Source organism: Arvicanthis niloticus, chromosome X (genome assembly GCF_011762505.2).
Source record: "Arvicanthis niloticus isolate mArvNil1 chromosome X, mArvNil1.pat.X, whole genome shotgun sequence".
NCBI lineage: Eukaryota > Metazoa > Chordata > Mammalia > Rodentia > Muridae > Arvicanthis > Arvicanthis niloticus.
The window spans coordinates 103,457,316-103,480,635 of NC_047679.1; the positions used below are offsets into that span (position 1 = coordinate 103,457,316).

General features: G+C 34.1%; 1 protein-coding gene and 1 pseudogene across 1 annotated transcript in view; one reads left to right on the forward strand and one right to left on the reverse strand.

The window, feature by feature from the left end:
* The window catches only part of Tenm1 (teneurin transmembrane protein 1), a 748,830-nt gene that overhangs the window by 178,276 nt on the left and 547,234 nt on the right, over positions 1 to 23,320 (reverse strand). The window lies entirely within an intron of this gene.
* LOC117694340 (small ribosomal subunit protein uS8 pseudogene) lies at positions 2,972 to 3,365 on the forward strand (annotated as a pseudogene).

Genomic DNA, 23,320 nt, shown 5'->3' on the forward strand with positions numbered 1-23,320 from the left:
AGTAAAAACAACAGAAGAATGGTCAATATATGAAAGGGTATCTAGATGGCCAAATACAAATATCAAGGACATACAAATGAAAATAATTCTTTGCAAAACCATTACAATGGTTCAAAGTAAAATGAATGATTCGGATAGTAATGTGTTACAGATAATTTGAGAGAAAAGCGTCTCATGCATCACAAGAAGCTCTGTAGATTGGTGTGATCAGTTTGGAAAAATATTGGAAATTATCTGCTAAAGTAGAACATGCATATATTTTGTTATGCTACAGTTCCACCACTTTGGATTTTTGTGGCAGAGAGAAAGCAAGCAAATGCTTTTCAAAAAGTATATATGAAAGTGTTCACAGAAGAATTATTGGTGCTAGACAGAATGGACACATTTCAAACATCCATCGGCAATAGAACTAATAATTAATTGCAACAATTATGTGAAAAATGATAAAATGTAAAAAAAAATGATTGATAGCAAAATTCCACAATATAGATAAATCTGCAAAAGCAATGCTGATTTAAAAAATTAAAAGAAATCATACATATTGTAAGATTTAAAAAAAATTATCAAAAGCAAGCAAGTAATAGAACCTGAGGCAAAAGGAAAGATGAAAGTTTAAGGCCAGATAGCATGGGCAATGGAGTTAAATTCGTGTGTGTGTGTGTGTGACAGATGAGAGAGAGAGAGAGAGAGAGAGAGAGAGAGAGATATCCTTATCTAGTAAAAGAGAGAAAGATGGAAATTGGTAATGAGAGGTTACAGAATGATATCTAAGTTCTATTCCTTATTTCTTACTTGGGTAGTAGTTACAAGGAATTCCATCATTTGATATATCATTGTATGGTATGTTATAAGTTTAAAATTAAAGGGAACCACTATAAACAGTGATAGAATAGATCTTCCTAGCTGGTATAGTGGAAAAAACTAAGAAGAACTCATTCAAAGAAAAGGCAGAAAGGAGACAAAAGCAAAGAGAATATTGTAGAAAGGACACACAAAGGAGTATAGGATCTAAATCCAAACACATCAGCAATTTCAGTAAATGAAAAATGAATTGAACTTGCAATCGGAATGAGTTTCTGTGACTGAATGAAAAGGAACATTTAGCATTTTCTTTCAGTTAAGAATAGATTTCTAAAAAAGAATACTAATACAGAGAAGTTACAAATAAAAGAAAGAAACATAATAGATACAGAACAACCAAGAAAAGCTTGAGACGACTATAATGTTACCAGATGATGTAGACTTCAATGCATAAAAATTATCATGGATAAAGCCAGTTATTATCTAATGACAAAAGGATTCACCAGGAAGGTGTAGCAATCCAGACTCTGTATGGTAGTATAGCTTCAAAATACACAAACTATGTAAAGCTTTATAGAGTTGGAGCAACACAAATGGACAATTTTGTGATTAGCCATGAAAAATTAAAAATCAATGAGGATTTTCAACAAATATCTTTAACATAACAAACTTACATTGAACCTTACCTCCATGACTATACAATATATATTCTTTTCAGGCACTTCAAGAATGCCTATAAAAGCTTCAAAAGCATTGTCCACAAAGCTGTCTCATCTGCTATTTCAGCAGAATGTAAGAAAATTAGAAATATGTATCAAAAGATGTTACAAAAGTAACATCCCAGAAAACACTTCCTTAAACACACTTTAAAATAATTCATGGATTGTTTCCAGAATTTATATTGGAAATTAGAACTAACAGCACAATGAAAATAATATGTTTCAAAACTTATGAAGACAGAAATCAGGATGGAACTGAACTAGAAACTTCTTCCCATCTAACTAGCTTTCCTGATACGCTGTTGAACCTTATGAACTGCAACACCAGTGCACCAGGCAAGATCACCCAGTGTTCATATAGTGGCACTGCTGCTGTGGTGGTAACAAACTACTCTCTCATTAGATTTTAGGCCTGCTCCACAAGAGGGAATTCCTTCTGTGTATTGTAAATTAGGTTAAAAAAAACCCCATGGCTTAGGAGGTCTCAGATACTAGTCTGGAATGTACAACAGTTATTTAGCTAGATACATGGTGCCATGCAATCGTTTAAATATTTAAATTATATCTGTAAACAAATGCTGCACTCAGTCCTCACCAGTCATCCTGTCTTTGTAATAAACTACAGAAACTGCAAAGCGTCATGGCTGTTCAAGCTGTGAATGAATAATATTGGAATGCTCAATCTAAGACTGGGCACTTGTATCATCCTGTCTACACTCGGGGAACATTTCAGAAGATGGGGCAGAAAGAATCTAAGAGCTAGGACATAGAGGCATGCAACATGCCTTTTGGGCATAACATAATCATTGCAATCTGGATCTCATAGAAGCTTCAATTGACTGGACTAGGACTGTATAATATTTGGTATGGCATTAGTCAAGTATGGGTTGGGGAGCAACTCATGAAGACCACATTCTATCTTACTGAATTATTGACTTGGTGGATTCTGAGGGAGATGCAGTCAACGTCTTCACTTTTGTATCTGGTAGGTAAGCCTACTAACTTCAATAGGTAGTTTGAAAGCCCTGGTTACACAAAGACACTGCTTAAAAACCAGTGAGTCACAAAAAAAGATTTAAAAAAAAAAGATGTTGCAAAGGGTCTTGTAAGGACTGAGGAGTTGTCAGAGATGGGAGAGAAATAGGAAAATGTGGGAAATGAGAGTAATCAGAATGCATTATGTACATATATGAAATTATCAAAGAAGAAAATAAAGAAAATTATTATTAAAAATTATTATCAAAGAAAATAAAGTTATAGTGAAAACAAAATACTGTTTGAAATGCAAATTAGGATTGTTGTGAAAATTTAGACTTAATACATTTGGCAGAAAAGAAGCACAATAAAAATATATACTATATAAAATGTCTGCCTCAAGAAAAGAAAACAAATAACTTTGTGTGCTCATCTCTTCCAAATCACCTTGTTCAGCATCACTCCATGTTATCACCATGATGTGCATGAGTGTCCTGGCAGATGCTGTCAAGAGCATTAACAATGCTTAGAAGAGAAGCAAATGTCTGGTCCTCATCAGGCCATGCTGCAAAGTCATTACTGGGTTTCTAAATGTGATGATGAAATGTGGTTACACTGGTGAACATGAAATCACTCATGAATACACAGTTGAGAAAAATCAGTGTAAACTTCATAGGCAAGTCAAACAAATGTGAAGTGATTAGTTTTAGATTTGATGTGCAGCTCAAAGATCTAGAAAAATGGCAAAATAAACTGTTTCCATCCTGTCAGCTTGGCTTTATTGTACTGATCACCTCAGTTGGTATCATGGATTAAAAAGACTCATTGTGAAAACACACAGGAGAGAAAATCCTGGGATTCCATTTCTAGAGATGTAAATAAATAAAAAGCAGGGGACTCTGAACTCTGGCACAGGAAAGGAATTTCTGAATACTACCTCGATAGTATAATCATTAAAACCAACAATGAATAAATGAGACCTCATGAAAAAAAAGTTCTGTACAGCAGAGGACACCATCACTTAAGAGACAAGGCATAGAAGAAGAAAAAAGAATTTTTACATATGACAAAAGTTTAGGATATAGAATATACAAAGAAACTAAAAATCAAGAAAATAAATAACCAAACTAAAATGGGGCTGTGGAAGTAAGAAAGCAGGAAAAGGGGAACATTTATGCACTGCTAGTGGGAGTTCGGCTACTATATGGAAATCACTGTGTGGGGTTGAATGTGAAGGAGTATGGGAGGATTTGGAGGGAAGAAAGAGAAGATAGAAATGTTGTAATTATATTTTATTCTCAAAAATAAAAATTTAAAAAGCTGAAAAAAGATATTCCATCTGACCTAGCTATATCATTCATGGGCATATACCCAAAAGAATCTCAATTGTACTCCAGAGATCCTTTCTCGTCCATGTTTGTTATTGTTCTAGTCATAATATCCAGAAATTTGAAACAGCTTACACATCCATAAACTGATGAATGGGGAGTGAATATGTCATAATTTACAGAATAGAATTTTTTTTTCAGTTAAGAAAAATGAAATAATGAAATTTGCAGGTAGATTGGTAGATCTAAAAAAACAGTAATACTAATTGAGTTAACTCAGAAACAGAAAGTCAAGCATCACATGTTTGCTATTGTTTGTGGATTTTTAACTTTAAATCTTCAGATGTGTTTTTTTTTTGGAATACCCATAAGGGTTGGGAAATTACTAAGGTATGAGGGGGTATGACTTCCAAGAGAGGGGAGAAAAATTGCAGTGGTATAAAGGAAGAGAAGGGGAAAATGGATAAGACAGTGGTAAACTGAGGTTAGAGAAGGAAGATAATGGTGGAGGAGAGAAAGCAGGGAGGGATAAAGACTTTTTGAAAAAGTTACATAGAAACATATTACTGTAGAAGCGTACACACACACACACACACACACACACACACACACACACACACGAAGTACTGTATAATAGGGCAATGATTAGGGCAATGATATCCCTACTAGATAGCAAAGACTAGCAACTAAAAGGCCTATTGCCAGCAGTGGGTTAATTTTTCTGGAGTTGTTGGACACTGAGGTACCATGCATCCCTAAACAACACAGGCTGTTTCCAACTCTTGGTTTCTTTTTAGATCTTGATTAGTATGACTCTATTGTTGAACATATATATCCAAGTCATAGAAATAATGGGAAAATCCAGCAGTAATGATCTGGAAGCTTTATCTCTACTGGCTAGCATTCATAGTGGAAGGTGTCATGTACATCACTGGAGTTGAAAATGAACCATTAACCTTTCCCACCTGTGAACATTGTGACACACAATAATGACTACCCTTGAAAGACATGCCCACTAGTGCAATAGTGATGTGATGGACAGCTTGGGAATAAACCAAACACCTCTGGTTAGAGTTAAATCCTGCTCTGTAAGATGGAACCAATATCTGTACCATATGGAGCCAAGAGCATATGGCTAGAAATGGTATAGGCTCAAGAGGAGAACTTATTACTATTACCTTGCTAAATGAATACAGTACTAAATTAACTCCTAATGACTTACTGTTATTGCCACAGATTAATGCATTTCTTAACCCTCATGTGAGAAACTTCTATTTGCAATTAGAAGGTGCAACTACAACTGAAAAAGACTTTAAAAAAGTCTGTAGTGTACTCAGCCCTAAATGGAATATATATATATATATATATATATATGTGTGTGTGTGTGTGTGTGTGTGTGTGTGTGTGTGTGTGTGTATCATACCCCCTGCTCCCCAGGCTCAAGAACGTATGCGGAAAGCAGTCAGGAGCCAGAAGTGAAACAATGTTTTCTGGACACAGCAAGATATTGACTCACAGAAGCATGAACTCACAGAATTTGGACAGCATGTACAAGACCTATTCAAGCTCAATCTGGAACAAATCCCAACACAGATTGGAAAGAGGTGGGTAGAAAAATCTTAGCTCTAGCTATGGTGCTATTGGCAACTGTTAGCTGCTGGGAGAAAGACAGTCAGTTTTCTCTAAGGGAATAGCCCATGGAAAATTGATCATGCTCCACAAGAAAGGCACACATAAAAGAATATTTGGGCAGTAGAATTGATATTGAGTGTTGGGTGGGAAGTAGAGGCTAAAATGCTTAGGGGATGGGGAATTCTAATACTTTCCAGGAAGACAAATGCACTTCAGAAGCAAAAGATCTCTCTCTCTCTCTCTCTCTCTCTCTCTCTCTCTCTCTCTCTCTCTCTCTCTCTCTCTCTCTCTCTCTCTCTGTGTGTGTGTGTGTAAATATATATAATCAAAAATGGCCCATATGGCTTTGCAGGTATAGCTTGCTAAATTTTCAAAGGTCAGATAATATCCATTCAATAGTGTAGAGAAATGGAAAAAGCTCCCTGAAGCATTTTATGGGAAAACTATAATTTAATAGCAAAAAAGATAAGAAAAAATAAAATTTTAATAGGTTAATATTTCAGAAAAACATAATTATAAAACTATCCAATGAAATCTCACAAAATTCTTTTAAAGACAGAGATATGTACATACTAATCTAGAAATCAAATCAAGAATGTGTAAGTGATGCTTTAACTTTAGAAAATCAATCAATGTAATTTATGCTTGAAATAATCCATTTTACTTTAATCCATTTCTTAATGCTTGAAGGAAATACATAATCTTATTATGAACAGAAAACCTAAATAAGTAAAACTTAGTGTCTTTTTGTGGTAGGATCCCATAACAAATAAGAGTATAAGACAACTTTAAAAATGATGAAGGGACTTATTCAAATTCTGTGGCAATCATAATATTTGGTAATAGAATGAATGGCATGTTAATTTTAAAGTCTAAATAAGTACTAAAACTAATTCTTGCTTTTAAATCAATATTGTGCTAGAGATCTTAGAACAATAAAATAATAGAATCTATCAAAGAAGCAACAGTTACCAAGGGAGATAGCACTAAATATTAGTATAAACTATGAAAAGCAGTAGACAGGATAACAGAGATTTTAGAGTCAAGGTCAAACAAATTAACATTCAGCATGCCTACATATCAGGAATAGCTAATAAACATGTAATTTATTTAGAACAAAACCAAAAAACCACCAAAACCCTGACTCTTCACAATAATAACAAATGTAGAAATATCATTACTTTAGATAAAAATGTTTGCTGACCAATTGAGAAATAGATGTTTGGTGCTCATAAGTTAAAAGGTCAGTATCACTATGCTTATCATTAGGGTGTCAATGTTTGTGATTTGATTTTAAAATCTAGGTAAAATTCTAGGCCTGGTGGCAAATGTCTGTCACCCTAACACTAAGGTGGGGAGGCAGATGTAGGAGATTCAAAGTTTCAGAGATATTCTGGACTATGCAGAGTTTAAGTGTGATATAGGTAACCCTGTTTCAAAACACTACCTTCAAAAATGAAACCCCTGGCATCCTGATGGAACAGGAATAGCCAAGAATACATAAAATTATTTTACAGTATGTTAATAGGTGAGTTCAGGGCCTAACTAAAACTTCCATCAGTGGGAAAATAGATACCATATTTTATGTCAAAAATATAAAAGTTAAGAGATACATGAATAAATAAATATGGGAAGCCTTTAAATTATGAAGGGAGAAAGTCGACACAAACATAGAATAATGCAAAAATCATCTATACATATTTGGAAATGCTAGAACTCTATGTAAAAAATGACTATGTTTAGAATAATGGTTCCACTAGAATGACTAACTTTAGAATAGTGGCATCTGATGTAGGGGAAATTAGCAGAGGGGACACTATCTAACTACTCTGGACATTTTACAATATGTACATGTACCAAATTTCTTCAAAGTGCTCCATAATATGCCAGTAAAATAGTGATTAAACATTTTATTGAAAAAGATTATATACAGAGACATTTATATTACTTATTAAAACAGTGTAATAGCTATTTTATGCTACTTCACATACCTTAAATATTTAATAATAATTTTAAAAGAAAAAAAAAGAAAAAAGTCTTCAGGGACTGTTCTCTTGAATTAAAGAAGCAAAGACATGTCTTAGTCTCTTATGCAGTCCTTAACACACAACTACCAGTCTGATTTACAGTTTCAGTACTGCAAGTATCCAAGTGGGAAGCAATATCCCCACGAGTAAGGGAATTGTCTAAGAAATAAATTACTACAAATGGAGCAGCAGATCTTAAACAATAAGCATTCCTTATTTTGATGTGCATCAACATTTCTACAGTTATATCCAGTTTAAAATGGGATTTCTGGGTGGATTCTGATATGTTCTTCAATCCCTATCTACTTGAAATCAGTTTCGGGGGCGGGGGGGAGGGAGAAGATGAACACAAAATAGATTCTGGAAATTGTGTAACTTATAAACATGATAGAAATGATATCTGATCTAATGTATTTGTCTCACAAAGACTTCTATTTTGTGAGCAATGTTTTCATCTGGTTGAAAATATATTAACATTATAGGCTGCAAAAGATGACAAAAGAATGCTAAAACACAAACATGCTTCTGTGCAAATGTACTGAAAAACAACATGAAAAATATAGGCAGCCACTTTAAAGTTCTATTGAGACATTTCATTTTTAATAAGTTTCTTTATGCATGTCAACAATGAACACCATTTGGATAAATTGGACTGGGAGAAAACCAGAACACTTCTTTGTTACACGCTGACAAAGAACAACTTGATTAAATAGTAAATCCTTCCAAGCAGCCCTCTAAAACATTTCTCTGAGATTTACTTTTTAGATACAAGCTCTCAGTAAACTGAATTCTGTTATTCTTGGCACCTCAACTATACCCAATATTCTGCAATGATACTCTCAGGCATCCCCAAATATTAAATCTTTGTTATTCTGTTGTATAACTTATTTATGTGAAAAAATTGAATGTTACATCACAGCATCCTAAAGAAGAAGAGAATCTGTTAAAGATCCAAGGAGATGAAGCTATAAGGGGGAAAACTAATCAACCAACCAACCAAACAAGGAAAGAACGAACAAATCTCAATAAATAACAAATTCCGTTGGTTCAACTTACTACAATTTTGTTACCAAGGCTACGGTCAGTGATTTAGAAACTTTGTGTTAGTGATTTAGAAAACTGTAGGTGAAAAAAAATGGCAAGTCAGGTGCACTCTATAAACCTTTTCCTTAATAATATTTTTTGATCTTCTTTAATTGTCTGATTCTAGTGAGGAGCTTGGCATATATATTGTTTAGGAAACATTACTAGCTCTTAAGTTGCTTGGGTTGGCATTGACCCCATTGGTAAATGAATCAAGCAACTGTTGTACTAGTAACAACACCATAATTCCAGTCTGTACACAGTCTTTAATCTTAAAATCTGTTTAATTTAAAAATTTTTTAAATAGTTATAATGGCAGGTTGGCATGGTGATACCTTTAATCCTAGCAGTTGGAAGACAGAGGCAAGTGGCTCTCTATGAATTCACACCAACCTGGTCTACATAGCAAGTTCCATGTCAGCCAGGGTTACATAGACTCTGCTTCAAACAAGAATAAGAACAACATAATATCAATAAGAATTCTTTAATGAGGTTTGGCTTAAAGTTTCATGGATCTTGTTTATATTAAATAGCCTTGGATTTCTCTAGTAAAGTGGTTAACTGTTCCTTGGTAGGAAATTTGATGACAGAAAAACTACAAGCCTAATTTGAAACAGTGAAGTCGATAATAAATTGGTACAACAATAGTCTCAGGGATGAAATTATACACCACTATCATCAAACCTATTATTGCTACATCTTTGCTTGAAGTGGTTATATGTGTTACCGTGTACTTAGACTTACATGGACTTGAACACAAATATACATTTAAAATTTTCATAATTAAGAAAGCTATTTATATATTAAATATATATATATATATATAAAGCTTAGCACTCATTTTGCTGCGATTTGATGTAATTTTGAAATAGCAATGAAGGATAACCTTTTCTGATGGATATTTGATCTGTTTTCCCTCTTGAAAATTGTTTAAAGATTACCTTTTCTCTGGAAAATAAATTATTGTTAATTGTATTAATGTTCATCTAAATTTTCTGTACGATATCTTTAAGGAAATAAACTTTCCCATTTAGAAGAAAAGTATCAACATTCCATGAATGACTACAAAAAGTACATTGAGAGATCTTTAAACATATTTGCTCCCCAAATACAGTGGGAGCATACTTTAATGGAGAAGCCAAAGTTGTTTGTTGGAAGGACACTTCACTCAAATGAAAGGAATTTACTCTGAATGAAGAAGAGTTCATAGAGTTGTCATGTCCTTCCCATCAGCATTCTTGTTAAAAGACTCTCCTGACTAAAGAGAATGAAATCTGAGTAGAAGCTTTGAGAGACATACTGCTAGCAAGAATTAAAGCTGCCCTGAGAATTGCACAGGCTCCTGCACTTAGTGTAAAGTTGTAACCATTGTCTAACAGACCATGCATCTACAACTTATTTTCACCTTCAACAGGAAACATTGCATGAAGAAAGACAAGGAACCTAGAGTTAATAAACTCCTTAGCATGATAAAAACACATATAAATGCATTTGTATGGCATTTGAATGTACTATTTATTGACATTTAATGCATTAAGTATCTTTTTCTTAAGTTTATAATTTTACTCTGAAGAAATACTAAAATTTTTAAATGTTACATGGCTATTGGCATAATCATAAGATAAAAATATGGCTTCTTATGTAACCCAAGCTTTGCCCAAATTTGTAATCCTCATGGTTCAGAAACCTAAGTTGTGGGATGACACATAAGTTTCATACAAACTAGTTTTTACTTGAAATAAACATATTTTGTGTGTTTCTTGAAAAGTTTCATATTAGGTGTTTTTTTTAAACAATGAAGATTCTATAAACAATTTGAATTTACATCTCTGCAGTCCCATGATACTAACATTCTACTAGAGTTAAATCGTACTGACATAAAGTTACAGGTCAATATTCTATTAATCTACTATAAGTAGACAATTTAAAGTCTTAAGTTACTCCTAATTTTACTAATTTTGCACAATATACTTCAACATTGTTAGGGTATTTGTTTCATTAGGTGAATAGTTTAATGTTAGCTGGTTCATAGAATATTATACCTACACTCTGCCCTCTAAATCTGCAGCTGGTAAAAAGACAAGGATCAAACTTCTTGACTCTAATTGCTGGTTAGAGAATGGTACCCAGGTCATATCTCTGGTCCTGGGAGAAGACATGACATCATGAATTGTCTGAAGGGTCATTTGATTACTATCTTGATCTGAATTCAGGAGGCTTAAACCTATGTGATTGCAATGTAGACTTTAAAAAATATATTTTAAGATCACAATAAACTTATATACTTTTTTCCCTTTCCTCCCTTCAAACTCTCTCATGTACCTCTTTTTTGTTCCTTTCAAAATTTTTTAGTTGTGTATGAATGCGTGCACACACACACACACACACACACACACACACACACACTGAGTATAGAAATAAAACATATTCAGTCTTTATAATGTTATTTGTATGTATATATTTTCAGGGTTATTTGATTCACTCTTCTGTAAGGAACAATGTAAATGGGCCTATCAATTATCTGAATAGAAAAAAGCTCTCTTGTAGTAGTTTTAGAAATATAAAACTTCCTGTGAAGTTTAGTTCTAGTTGTCAACTTGACACAATCTAGAATCAACTAAGATGAGATTCTCAAAGAGGATTATTTAAAACAGATAGGTCTATGGGCATTTCTGTAAGAATTATCCTGAGTGTATTAATTGATGTGGAAAGACCCACCCATTGTGGGTGGCATCATTCCCTCTGTAGAGGGTTTTGAACTGCTTAAGAGTAGAGAACATGAGCTGAGCACTAGACTGTATGTACTAATTCATTGCTCTCTTCTATTGCCTGTGGATGTAGTATAAGTAGCGGATTCGAGTTCTTGTCATCTTGACTTGTCTACAGTGATGGACTGTAACCTGGAATTGGGTGCCAAATAAACTCCCACCCCCCAAGTTGTATTTGTCAGGATATTTTAGCACAGCATTTGGTGGTAGAACTAGAATATCTATTTAAAATGTAGTTCAGTCCTGTGGGCTCTTCAGCCACGGTCTACTTCTGTCCCTAGAGAGTGTGTACTCCAGTTCACTCTGCAGCAAATATTTTGACAAGCTCAGTTTACTCTGTAGGAAATGTTTTGACTTAAGCTCTCACCCAAGTAGTTTTTGTATTTTACTTTTTGAAATACTCCAACCGATCCCCATATATTATACTGATTATGAATCTGGTCTCAGAAGCCTGATTCCATCAGCTGAAATTCTAGTTTAGCCATGTATTTTATTGGGGATGCTATGTAGGAAAAAAAAGGAAAAGAAATGTGCTATCTTAAGTCATCTGCTTCCCTGATGAACTGCTACCACTTAGAAAAGATGATTAGTATGTTGGCTTCCCTTGATATAAATGGCATGATCCATAGTTGATGGAGGTATTCCTGTATTCATATGCTGGGTCACATTTGATGACATACGAATTGCAGTGCCTTAACATCTTCTGATACAAATATCATGGGTAATCATCAGCAACCATTTTATGAACAGCTTCATCAGTAGGTACTAACATCCTTTGATGTAGGAAACGTGCTCTTCTTAGAGACTACCAGTAAGAAGGAGAAAATCTAGCTCAAAGAGACCAGTCAAAGTCAGAAGGTAAAGAGAAATATGGTAAACCTGAAGACATGGTAAGAAAATGGGAATAATCATTGTCCTTTTAATGAGAAACGCTCTTTGTGTGTGTGTGTGTGTGTGTGTGTGTGTGTGTGTGTGTGAGCGCGCATCCACGCATGTGCATGTGTGTGTATGTGTTTCTAGAGATTGAATTTGCTGGTATGAATTGAAATTTATTGTTCTGTTTCTTTCACCAGTTGATTTTTATTTCTGTCTTTTACAACTGACTGAAAGTGGCATATTCATTCTGCCTCAAGTCATTGTTGTGTGAAAGATGTTTCCTGGGGAGGCATGCATGTCTACTCATTCCAGGTAGGAAACATGACAGATCAAAGTATGGGTACTACTCGAGTACAGCATGGTGAATGACTCAAGGAAATCTTTATCACCGAAGTTCATCCTAGCATTGGTGACACAACCTACAGGAAGCTCAACAGTATGGCCAGTGTTCTCTCCAGGTGGCTCAATTGGCTTGGAATATTTTTAGGAAACTCAGCTGGTTTTAGAATCTTCTAAGCAGTTTGGCTGTTCTCTGTTATGTTCAGGCTGCTTTGCTGGTTGCTGCTCCTTCCAAGTTGCTGGGCTTCTCTGTGTCTTTAAGGCATGGTGTGACTTGTCTGAGACTGATTATCCTTGGGTTTTATTGCTTCTATACTTTTGTGGAGGGAGCTAGCCTAGTGAATCTTGTCAGTTTCTGGGAATTCGTGAAGCTATTAATGAGCTTCCATATAGAATGGAATGTTTCAATCTCACAGGAAAACTGCTATACAACAACCATGTCCTCAGATTTTTAAAAATAGCTATTTAAATTCGGTTATGATTTATCTTGCATCTCTGAACCCTTCCAGTGTTGTATATATTACCTCTATGTTGCATAACCAGTTTCAGTTGACATCTTGTTTACCCCTGTGTGGGAAAAGTAGTTTTGGATACACACTGCTATAAAAATACTTCATAGTCTTCTAAAGCTTACTATAGTCTATCTAAGTTCTCATATCTTAGATCTTCAGTCACTTCTAGTACAACTCCTAATTATTACGTGTCTGACTTGCGCTTTCATTATTACTTTATTTGTGTCCTTGATATAGACAAACTTGACTACTTTGTCTTATGTAGGAATCATCTTCCTGTATATGCATGCAAGACTCCTTTGGCTTTCTCCTTCCATTTCTGAAGCTTTTTGTGTAGTCCGTTTGTTTGTCTAAATGATAATTGAACTTTCAGCTTGAGTAGTTCATAAGGAAAGGCCATTCCTCTTCTGTATGTATATGTGTATATGTATATATGTATGTATCTGTATATATGTATGTATATGTACCATGGTTGTTACACATCCTTTCACTATAGTTTTTCTGTACATATGAATTACGCTCCTTTGTACAAGAGAAAGGAAACAGTTGCATCACAATATTTTTTTGCTTATCCCATACCTCTAGAACATGATAAACAGCCAATAAATATTTGTAGAATTATTTCATTAACATATTTAACAACCTAGGTACACTACTCCCTTTCTTGCATTCAGGCTTCTAATTTTCTCAGGAAAAATACCATTTAATATATGTTGATTAAATAAATTATTGATAAATATAAACATGCCTGAATATTTCAAACTGGGATACTAAAACGTTTTTGACATCATTGAGGGAAATTGAGATCTAGGAAAAACAGTGATTGACATGTGGTTTTACACAGCTTGAATTTCAAGTGCTAGGAAAATATGCAGAATGGTAAATAATTGCTAAACTAAGATTCTGTTATTCTAGTGGAAAATATTCATTCATTCTAGTTCCTACCATAGGCTTATAGTTAGAAATACAGTGATAAGAGATAAGTACTATTTTTTTTTAATTAGAAGTTATTTTGAATGTTTTCACCATAAAACAATGTAAGAAAATATTTGAGAAGAAAGATGTTTATACTGATCATATCATATATGGACAATTTTAATGTGCTGTTTAAAAAAGGGAAGCAGGGAGGCAGGTAGTGTTTATTCTTTGACACTTGTCTGACAAACACTGACTCAAGGTAACAAGATGAAAATCTATGGCTACACTATGTGAAAACAAGCTAATATGCACAATGTATATATGGTAGAAAATATTTATTTTATATAATGGGATATTAATCTATAGAAGTTAGGAAGGAAATCTTTAATATGAGCTGAATGGATAAAAATGTGGTATATTTACACAATGGAGTATTACTCAGCTATTAAAAATAATGAATTCGAGAAATTCTTAGGTAAATGGATGGAACTAGAAAATATCATCCTGAGTGAGGTAACCCAATCACAAAAGAAAACACATGGTATTTACTCACTGATAAGTGGATATTAGCCCAAAAGCTTGAAATACCCAAGATTCAACTCACAGACGACATGAAACTCATGAAGACGGAAGACCGAGTGTGGATGCCTCGGTCCTACTTAGAAGGGGTAACAAAATACTCAAGGGAGCATATATGGAGACAAAGTGTGGGACAGAAACTGGAGGAGAGGCCGTCTGGGGACCATTCAACCTGGGTATCTATCCCATTTGCAGTCACCAAAGGTAGACACTGATGTGAATGTCAGGAAGTACATGCTGACAAGAGCCTGATATAGCTGTCTCCTTAAATGTCTGCCAGAGTCTGACATATTCAGAGGCAGATGATCACAGCTAACCACTGATCTGATCAAGGGGTTCCCAATGGAGGAGTTAGAGAGAAGACTGAAGGAGCTGAAAGGTTTTGTGGCTCCATGAGGAGAGCAACAATACCAACCAACCAGAGCCCCACAGGGTCTAAACCACCAGCCTGGGAGCACATAGGGAGGGACCCATGACTCCATCTGTATATGTAGGGGAGGATGACCTTGTTGGACATAGGTGGGAGAGGAGATCATTGGTCCCATGAAGGCTGAACACCGAGTTGGGGAGAATTCAAGGGTAGGGAGGTAGGAGTTGGGGGGTAGCTGGGGGCACATCCTCATAGAAGCTGGAGGAGGGAGGATAGGACAGGAGGTTCCTGGGTGATGGGGGGAATGGGGTAAGGGGATATAATCTGAAATGTAAATATAATATCCAATACAAAAAAAGAAATTGGCTGTCACAGAAAAAAGTATGACATGATCTTACTGATAGTAGATCCTAATATACACATGCAGGAACAGTGTAAAATAGTGGTTGCTAAGAGGCAAGACTAGAGGAAGAACTAGAGCAACAGGTTAAAGGACACAAAAGTAGAAGACATGTAGTATGAACAAATGTAAAGATTTTATGTACAAATAAGGATTATAGCTAATGAAATTAGTATTAAATGTATTAGTGATTTTTGTTATATTAATAGATTTTAATTATTCTTGTCATAAAAATGTAACTATGTGAAATGACAGATAAATAACTTTGTTTCACTATAGTGTGAAAATATTACCACTAATATACATTCATTACTTTATGTTTTATACCTCAAGTAGGTATAGTAGCATTATTAATTAAAAATAACAAACACAAGAACTAGTGGTTAAGAAAAGCCTTTTTCATGTAATTTAAAAGCTTTCTTTTTTGAATATCTATATCTGATACAAAAAGATAAACATCTCCATTCAGTGAGGAATTCATTCTATAGTATAAAGGTATAAAATGAGAGGGTAGTTATCTAATTCTTTCTTATACTTCCAAGATCAGTTGTCATAAATTATAGTTGTTGACTACTTGTATACAATCAATCAACATGCTAGACAAATAGCCCAACTCGTTTGAAGTATAAATGTGATGAGTTCCTTTGATAATTGATTTTCACATTTGTACTTTGATTTTCAACTTTTAAAATGTATAGACATGAGTATATTTCCCCAGTTTTATTGAAAAGAGTATTTTTCTCATTTAATAAGACCTGATTATGGTTTCCCTCCCTCTACTCCTCCTAGTTCCTCTCCACCTCCCTTCTTGTCTGGATCCACTCATTTCTGTCTTACAAAAAACAAATAGGCTGTTAAAATATATATAATATATAAAACTGTATTATATAACAATTACTATATAATGTATAAATTATATGCTATATTTATAATATATATAATATTCATAAATACAGAATATAATTTAATAAGATAAAAGAAAAAAACAGAAGGAAAGAGCCCAAGAGAAGGCACAAGTATAGAGACACAGTCCTTTGCACACTTAAATTCAAAGGACAAAGCAATTTCTTTCCATTTTATTGTCAGATTGATAAAATTTCCTACAGGTGTTTTCTGGGAGGTTATTTTGTTCTACTTGCAGAGGTGGGGAATGTAACACAAGTTCCTTTGTATGACACCCTTAATGTGCTTTAGGGTTTGTATACACCTCTAAGTCAATCACTTCAAGAATTCTTTGAATAAAATCAATATTATTGGACTTGAAATTTCTTGAGTAAATCTTCAGTGCTGTCATTTCATGCACAACTAAGATGTGACATGATGAAAAGCTAGCTAATTTGATTGTGGTAATTTTTTATATATACGTATAGAAAATCATCTGATTGTGCATGTTACATTGTTTTCAAATTACTTCTCAATAAAACTAGAACAAAAGAGAACCAAAAGGAAACAACTTTAAATGCAAATGATCAAATTAGAAATTCCAGTTATGCAGAATATTCCTGTATTCAGTAGAAAATGCAGGCTCACTCACAAAACATGAAATGTATTCACAAATAAAACTCAAGATATGTTGACCACTTATTTTAGAAATAAAAATATCCCTTTAATCTTTTTCATTTTAGCAACTAAGCCCAGTCTAAGGTTTATTTCATTGGCTCTCATGAAAAGTAATGAAAGTCAAAACTTATTTAGGCTTTAATATATTCAACCACATTTCAGATTTTCTTTAACAAGCTTAAATATTAAAACAGCTTTTAAAAATGAGCATATAAAATAAACAAATCATCTTTATCATGAAAGCACTCTGATTTTATGTTCCCTGCATATTTAAATGATGATCCTTTTAGAATTTTCCAAACCCTGTAACTGTCAAAATCTTAACTTTCCACTTTTTAATAAAAATGATTTCCATAAAGATTAGAAATTAATCTAACCTGACTCTCAAACTTAATACACTTTGGTGCTGGAAGCTATAAAAATTCACCTATCTGGGTTTAATAAAGAAAGTTTTTTTCAATTTAAATATACATTGCATTTAATAAGCTTGCATGATAATTTCAACAATGTTCATGGGCTCTGCAAATTGCCTTCCTGCTGTGTCCAGGATACAATCCAATTTCAGTTTTGAGCAACCAAGTTAAGAAATGGTTGAGAAAAAAAAAATCTCAAAAAGCAATTTCTGAATGGCATAAAGTGAAATGATTACAAGCCAGCCAATCACATTGCTCTGATGCCTGACTCCAAGGAAATTAGTTTGTTTATATTGATGTTAACCAAAATATGTGCGTACATAAGTAGACTTTAATTTTTGGCTAAAAGTTTTATAATGTTTGTCATTGCAAGGATGGGCATGCTCTTTTTTTTTTTTTTTATTTCCCTTATGTCAATTCCTACATCTTATTGATATGAAGTGTGTACCACTGGTTAAGCACAGTTAAATGGTAGAAATACTATAACACTTATAAGCACATGCACACACAAAGAGACTCACACACACTGCAGAGAGTGGGGTGGGAATAGGGAGGGCCCTTGTCTTCCTAGAGTGTGAATTTTGTAGCATAAATAACTCAAGTAATATGTAACTACAAATTATGAAAAGTGCTGTGAAAAAAAACATCGAAAGGCAGCAAAGACTCACAAAAATCTGATTCATAATAAAAAGATATTTGGATATAATATAATAAGAAGTGGACCTTTATAGTTAACGCAGTCATTCTGGATTTCTGACAGGGTTGAAAACTTATAGTCTCATAGCCAATCCTGGCTATTTACCTTGAAAGAAAAGATTTGAGTGGATGGTTTTCAGCTGACATTCATTCAAGGAAAAAGTGAGGTTCAGAACTAAGTGTTTTAGTTAAGATAGATGACAGAGGTTCTGGTTAGCCAACAAAATGATGGACTGGGTATTAAGACTATCTTGTACCTCACTGGTCCAAATTGGCATAATTATGCTCTAATTGTATTTTGAGAGAAAAGTTTCATTTTAACAGGAAGGGTGATATGTAGGAGAACCTAAGGTGGGAGGAGTACTGAGAGGAAGAGAAGGAGTAAGGAGAGGAGAAGAAGGAGAGGAGAAGCTGGGTGATGAGAGATAGAGGGGGGAGACAGGGAGGCAGATGTTCACGTATCTCCACCAGTCAAAGATAGTTGATATATCTAGGTTGGGTACTGGGTTACACCTCTAATTGAGCATTACCAAACTTATAAAGCCTTTGATTAACATTTTTAAAAAAGTGTATAAATGCAAAAAGGAAATGGGGGTATGGGGTAGGGGTTTTCTAAGGGGGGAAATGGTGAAAGGGGATGGCATCTGAAGTGTAAATAAAATATCCAATAAAAATGGAAAAAAGAGAAGTGGACTTTTAAAAATATCACTTATGAGACTACTTGATTTGAAGTGTCTAGACAAGGCAAACCTTTACTCTTAATGAAGATTGTATGCTCAGGACAGTGAATACACCTAATTACTTTTAAGAATCCAGGTGAGACAAAAGCCAGGTTTCTATGGCAACAGAGTCTGAGATAAATGGATGTATTCAAAATATTTTAGTAAGTAATTTATACATTGGCTGATTACAACAATAGAGGTAAAACATGGTAATGTCATGAATCATGGCTAAGTTTGTCATGGACAATTATGTAAAAGGTTACGCTACTTTAAAAAAAAAATCAATATGGTGACTGCTGAAGGAATAGCAGATTTTATGTAGAAGATTAAGAGGTCAGCTTTAGATATGTTAATCTGAAGTACCTGTGAGAAATCTAAGTAGAGCTGTCAAGTAGGCAGATTGTCAATGGACTGGTCAATGGGCTCAAAATCAAGTAAAGGTATCAGGGTTAGAGATTAAATTTATTATTCTTCAATGAAAATCATAAATAAAACCAAAAGATGACTGTTAAATAAGCTGAAACATAAATAGGTCCTAAGATTGAGGATTTTAGCATTTAAAATTAAGCTAAGAAGAAAGATCCAGGAAAGAAAAATAAGTCTCCATGGATGTGACAAAAATCAAGAGAATGTTGTTTTATAGAAACCAATGAAAGAAAAAAAATAAAAAAAGGGAAACCAATGAAAGAAGTGTGTTTTTGTAAATCAAGTAGAATAAAGAATAAAGAGTGCTCCTTATAGTAAAGTGTTGATTAAAATAGTTTCCTAATGGTATCACCTAGGTAGAATCATGGGGAATGAAATTCAATGTGAAATGGGTTGAGAAATGACTAGAGTAAATATGTGAAGAATGAGAGATCCAGGTGTCAAGCTGCCAGAGAAGAAAGTTGGAAATATGAAAAAAATCAGACAATAAAATAGGAACTTGCAGTGTTGAATTGGGTGTAACAATGGATATTCATGGTTTTCTGCAGATACATAATCATGATATATGTAACTACATATCCCTATGTGTGTTAACTGCAGTACCTGGAAATACTTATATATTAATAGCAAAACAAAATTAAAATAAATAAAAAACAAAAGCACTAAATAAGCCAATAAATAAAACATCCGTGCCCTGAACATGGCTTCTAAATTCAATTTCACAAAATGAGTCAAGATATTGGAGAAATTGCTAATTGCATGGACTGGGCGGAACATCTTTTAAAAATTATTTTATTTTATTTACATCCCAAATGTTGCCCTCCTTGGTCCCTTCTCACAGAATTCTTCCCCCACCCCTGGCTCTCTTTTGCCTCTGAGGGGGTACACTCTCCCTAGTATTCCACCTCTCTGGGGTGTCAATCTCTAAAGGATTAGGTGCATCCTCTCCCACTGAAGCCAGACAAGGCAGTCCTCTACCACATGTGTGCCAGGGTCCATGGACCAGCCCATGTATGCTCTTTGGTTGGTGGCTAAGTCTCTGGGAGTTCCTGTGGGTCAGGTTAGTTAACACTGTTGGTCTTCCTATGGGGTTGCTGAACATTTTAACGTGACAGAAAATGAGGAAATACTCAGAATAATGAAGTCATGTCAAATAGAAGGATAAATATTTTGAAAGAATTATCACTGGCTAAAACTAAATATTTGGGGGTTGAAATAAATGAAGAAATATAACTGTTTGTATAATAGAGGGATCCATGAGGTCTTACATAAATAAATGAATGAATAAGTAGAAAGTTCAGTGATAAATGGAAGTTATATAACTCCAATGTTCATCCCTATATATACTTGTTAATTCTAAGTTGAAGAGAGAATGAAATAGAATAGATATTAAGATGCCACCTTAATTAAAGGATTCAAGTTGACATTATTATTGATGGAACAACTCAATAATGGTACCCCTTGATAGGAAACAAAGGAAAGACAAAAAGGTTAATTTTGTCATCTTCAGAAGGATAACAAAAACCAAACTCTGACATAATTCTAGAAAACTTTATATTGAGGAGTAGTCTATAAAATAATTGATGTACAATATTTAAGACAGTTGCCCATGGCAACTATGGAACGATAAAAGCAATATTATACACAGAAAGAGACCATAAGGCAGTATATGATAAAAAGGTCAGTGAATGATTCTAGTATAGATATTTTTGTTACAATGGATAGTATTGGTACAGATAGAAATATATGAATGAAATCTGAGTATGAGTAATGCATTTTGTATGTTAACAAACTCACTTTGATAGTTAAGTTGTGATTGTTATAGAACAGGGTTTTTGTCTTTAGGAGATAAACAAGGATTAGGAAAAATGAACCAATAATTTATTGTTAAATATTTGTTATTTATACTTTTTATTAAGCTTGTCATTATTTTGCAGTGACAGAGTGAAAAGAAGAAACAGAAGTGAAAAACTGAAGTTCAATCATTAAAAAGGGGCAAGAAATATTTAGATAATGAGAAAAGAATGTGGAGTTTAATAAGGTATATTTCTTTTCAAGGAGAAAAGACAAAATCTTATTAAAAAAATCCCTCAATAAAGATATAGTAGGAACACTGCTGTTTGGCATAACTGAGTGAGAAAATGGGATAATGGTGCAATTCAGAGCCTGTGCAGAGGGAGTGAAATTTAGCAGGCCTCTTCATGGATTTTCTTGTTGAAAGACCTCATCAGCACAGGCACAGACTAGTTTTATATTTCATGACAGGACACTGGAGATTTATCATATAATAGTTATCAAAAATGCACAAACATAAAATAATATGATCCAATGAAAATGAATCAGAACTTTGAGAAACACATTAGTTCCGGAAAAGTAGTGAGGCTTACAAATGAAGGAAACCAAGGAACGTGGTAGCATGTTTGGGTAGTGCTGAGGGCTCCAGTCTGCTTGGTGACTTCTATGGTTAAGATAACTGTCCATCATGGATACAGATATTTAAGGTTTTGTTGTCAGCCTGTGGCACCCTAGAGGTGGTGGAATATTTAAGAGATATACACTAATTGAAAGTGTCACAGTCATTTTTGGGTAAGCCCTTGAATGACATATTGTCATCTGGCTTCTCATCTATTTTGTTCTTGTGGTGACGTGAGCAGCTTCCTATGTTATCAGATCTTCCCATGATGTACTGCCTTGACACAGACCTAGAAAAAATGGGTTAACTGAACATGACTACTCTCCAACAAACCTTTGTTGCTTGCATTTCACTCTCCAATGGGCACAGACAATTATGAGAGTTAAAATGATTTTGTGTATCAGTTTTGCCAGGGAGGTATGGGGTTTTAAACTGTTTTTAATAATAGATTCCTTTTGTTAGAACTTGGGAAATGTAAGTCTTTCTATAATTCCCCATTAAAGCAATACTTATTATATGTAGAAATTCTATACCCTATCACTGATTGGAAAAGCAATGAACCTATAGCTTAATAAATTGTGAGGTGTCAGAATAAATCTGAAGTAGAATAGTCTCTGAGCAGAAAATATCACTCTTCCTAATAAATTGCAGTGATGCTCTCGAGTTTTCTCATCATTTGGAATCATTAATCAGAACTTTAAAATACTGGCACATAATTATAGATTTTAGCTTGTGAAGGTCCTCTCTGTTCAGTGTTAGTAAAAGTGGGATAAATATATGGATTTTGTGCTAAAAATATAGATAGGGCATAGTGTCTAAAATCTCAGTAACTAAGATATTATTCCATTAAAATCCAGACACCTGCATGTCCATATGAGAAACTCTGTTTTTATCCATTTTCCCCGAACATTTGAAGATTTAACTGGAATTCTCTGCTGTCAAAAATGAAGTTCAAAAGTACTGGATGGTCTATTGAAAAAAACGATACTATACTTAGCAAGAGTGTCAGGCTTTCCCTTCAAATTTCAACTATAATGTCTTTTAAGAAAATTTACTTACCTGCTTTTTGCCACAATGAGCTAATAATGTGGCACCATTAAAATAGACAGGATCATTGGGAAGTTAAAAACTGGCCTAAAGTTTGAAGCACTTTTCAAGATAAATTGGACATGAGTGCAGTGGGTTTTGCACAGAATAAAGGTGTTACATGCAAGTAAGACAGACTAGTAAGGGAATTATGGGGAAACTAGGAATACAGGGTGGGGGAAACAAAGGAAAAGAAAGTATAGACTTGTCAATTTTCATAATGCTGATAGTATCTGGTTGTTTCTGATAAAATTTGAGATAAAATGATCCAAGTCTTTCCTAGAGATTTATCAAGGAAATGACAACGACAAAAGAATTGAAATCATGTATGTCTTACCAAATGTCAGTAGGTCAAACAACATGTCCATGTCACAACCTATGGACTCTGTTTATAAGTCCTAACTATGGAATCATAGTCTTTTCAGATATAATAAATTAAACATCTTGAGATGATATCATCTTTCAATAACCTAATACACATTAAATCCAATTATTAGAGAAAAAACTAGAGAAAACCCCATGAAAACTGGAGTCACATAGTTCCAAGACAAGGAAGAGCACCAGCTACCTTTGTTGATGGATTTTCCTCTTAGGATCCCCACTGGGAAATCGATCCTAGTACATCTGTTTCAGATTTGTAATGTGAAGAAGAGTAAGAAAGAAAATTTCTATGCTGT